Here is a 3,505-nt window from a genome sequence, read left to right as displayed (position 1 = left end):
GGATGGATGGATGGATGGATGGATGGATGGATCAATCAACCTGAAATGCAATAACTTTATTCTTCAACTGTCTCGACACCAACGCAGTAACACAAGAGTACAGTCACAGTGCCACCTAATGGTCACACAGAGTAATGCACTTGTTTTCAAATATACTACATAGATGAAGGGGAAGACCGAAGATTCAGGATAAAGTTTAAACCTCACAAATACAATAAACAATGGGAAGCACTTTTGACTTGTTAAAATCCTATCTTTTTGTCCCTTTTTGTAATTCCAGAACTCCCACAAGAAAATGTTTGTAAGGTGGAGGAGGACGGGGTTTTCAGTGACCAGCACCTTGATAACCTGGAGAGGAGCTGCAGCCCGGACCAGGAGGAACCAGGGCATCCACAGACTACAGAACCTGAGGAAAACTCCAGCGGTCAGGAGATGAAGCACGAGGACGTAGAGGTGGATGTCTCATTGGTCAATGTCGCTTATGTGAAAGTTGAAAATGGTGAACCAGGACCAAACTGTGGCAAGCTGCTGTTGCACACTTCTCCTGAAGCTCAAAACAAAAATGAGGAAGGGACTGAAAGTTTACGCTCAGACTCCAGTAAAACTGCAGATCCGGAGCCAATGAGACGACACGGTGACCACGAAGATGCTGCTGTCCCGTCAGACAGCAACTGTAAATCAAAGCTGACCAGGAACCACATGGGGAAGAAGGTATTTTCTTGCAGCACTTGCAGGAAAGAGTTCAGTAAAAGTTGTAATTTAATGGCTCACATGAAGATCCACACTGACGAAAGGCCATACCTGTGCAACACCTGCGGAAAATCGTTTACTAAATCATCAGATCTTAAACGCCACATAACCACGCACACGGGCGACAAGCCCTACATCTGCAAAATATGTGGTAAAAGTTACAGGCTACGTTCCCACCTGCTGGTTCACTCAAGGATCCACACGGGCGAGAAGCCGTACCTGTGCAACACCTGCGGAAAAACCTTTACTCAATTATCAGCTCTTAAAAGCCACATAACCACGCACACGGGCGAGAAGCCCTACATGTGCAAAACATGTGGTAAAAGTTTCAGGCTACGTTCCCACCTGCTGGTTCACTCGAGGATCCACACGGGCGAGAAACCGTACCTGTGCAACACCTGCGGAAAAACCTTTACTCAATTATCAGCTCTTAAGAGCCACATAACCACGCACACGGGTGAGAAGCCCTACATCTGCAAAACATGTGGAAAAAGTTACAAGCAACTTTCCCACCTAGTGGTTCACTCGAGGATCCACACCGGTGAAAGGCCGTACGTGTGCAACACCTGCAGCAAAACCTTTACTAGATCATCATCTCTTAAAAGCCACATAACCACGCACACAGGCGAGAAGTGATATTTGTGCGAGATGTGCAACAAAGGTTTTAGCCGCAGAATTGATTTGCTGAGTCACATGAAAAATCACCCGGAGGAGAAGTCTGGTGACTCGTGACAAATGAAGCTCATGTTGTCGTCCTCCGGGGGCAGCTGTCCACTCCTGTCTGACCCACAGAAGAAGAACCCGCAGAAGTCCAACCACCACCTCCTGTGGCTGATGAGCCTAATCCCCTCCCCACAAGGGTTGCAGGTTCAACCCGGATTTATGCTTCTCCGTCAACTTGACCCAGAGGGGAACGATGTGGTTGTGTACTTTTTTTTTTAAAGTTCTGTATTGAGTTTGTTTGAATCCCTGTTCCTTCTTAAAATTGTTATTTGTTGCTGTTGACAACTTGCCGTCTCCACGGTTTAATAAAGAGCTGTTAGCGTTTGCTGAAGTTTCTTTAAACGTGACAGTTTATTTAGTTCCTCTACAAAGCCTCTCTCACACGTCCTTTTTCCCGTCTGTTTCTTCTTCACTCACATTCTCTTTGTAAAGCTAATCTGCAGCTCCATGTTGTTAAACTCTCTCCATCTACTCCGTTCAGAGGTTAGTCCAAGTTTGATATATTTACGTGTTCAGTTTTTATAACGTTCCTCTGAAAAACAGGAAGAAACAAAAGAACAAAAGAAGAAACGCAACCATCAACACGTCAGAAACAGAACAGCCAACCATCTGTCACATTTTTATAAACTTTAATGTCTGCAGCATTAAACAAAAAACCTTGAAGATTTCAGAAGTCAGTGCAGTCAGATGCGGTTTGCTTTTATTTCCCCTTTAAAATGTTTTTATGATTTAGAAAAACAAGAACATTTGGTTTGCAAATGAATGAGGAAATGAGTGTAATGTGAGATACACATCACGATACTTGAGTCACGATACAATACGATATTGCAGTATCCAAATTTTGCGATATATTGTGATGTTATACACAGTTCGCTGAAAACTGTAAAATACTTTATGCATTTTAAATCTGAGCTGCACGTACATCAGATTATCGTGATAATTCATGGGACAAACTAAGTCAAAACAATGTAATTAAAATAATCCATGCTGTGTTATTGTAACTATATAAACTAAAGTTACAAGATATTTATGTACGTCTTTCATATTATTTACATAATATGAAATTAACAATATTATTGAATCACATGTATAAAATCAAGTTGTACTAGATTTACAACTCGTCTGACATATGATTTCTTCTAAAGCTGATGTTGAGATCCGTGTTGAAGCTGCAGATCTGCAGGTTGGAGAGCAGGAAGAAGAGGGAGGATCATCGGGATCAGATTCCAGGAAGAGGACAGACTTTGGATTTAACCCTTTTATATCAGACATCCGTTTAGGAGTAAATGTCTTTTTACCTCAACTCATAAATAGTCAATAAAAAATAAATAACAAAATAATCATGAAAAATGTAATTAAGTTTTCATTTTAGATGGATGAATCATTATATTGTTTATAATTCTGGAATATTACACTCTCCATATGTAGAAAGAGCAGCAGTGCCCCCTGGTGGTGAGTTATAAAAGCTCAACATAAAGCCAAGAGTGAACAATCTCGTAATAATAATAAAAACACAAATAAAAAAAGACTTTAGTCCATCAACAAGAGGAAAGTTGTCAGTGACGCAGATTATTGGTACAGCGTGATCAGTACAACCAGCATTTAGCTCAGAAAACAATGTGGAAAGAGAAATGTCATCAAATGAAGTTGAAAAGTGGAGATGCGCTTTTGTCCTTTATCCTCAACTTCCTCAATCACGTCATTTTGATCCAGTTTGTTATTTCACTGGTCTTGGCTTCATCAAATGACACATCCAGGGACAGAAGCCGTGCATAGGTGTTCATCCTGTCCAGGTGTTGGAAGGTGAAGTGAAGCCGAAGCCATCGCTTCATCCACTGATCTGTTGGCACGGTAGGAAAACTGATAGGAATCCACTGTGTCAGGAACCATGGAGTTGATGTGGGTTAAAAAAAGATGATCTGCTCTGTTGGTCTCTGGAGAAGGTTTAATGTAAATGTCTCTCCACATTTCTAGTCCATGAAAGAAGCAGATTTTATGTCCATCAAATGCAGTGTCCATTGTTTTTGATAAC

The 3,505-nt window shown here is 41.3% G+C and overlaps 1 pseudogene; it reads left to right on the top strand.

Annotated features, from left to right (window-relative positions):
• Positions 1–299: 299 nt before the first annotated feature.
• On the top strand, positions 300–1,641 carry LOC133440416 (zinc finger protein 239-like; annotated as a pseudogene).
• The last annotated feature ends 1,864 nt before the right edge of the window (positions 1,642–3,505 follow it).

This window comes from Cololabis saira, chromosome 3, assembly GCF_033807715.1.
Source record: "Cololabis saira isolate AMF1-May2022 chromosome 3, fColSai1.1, whole genome shotgun sequence".
NCBI classification, from domain to species: Eukaryota; Metazoa; Chordata; class Actinopteri; order Beloniformes; family Belonidae; genus Cololabis; species Cololabis saira.
This window is presented reverse-complemented; position numbering and strand designations above follow the sequence as displayed.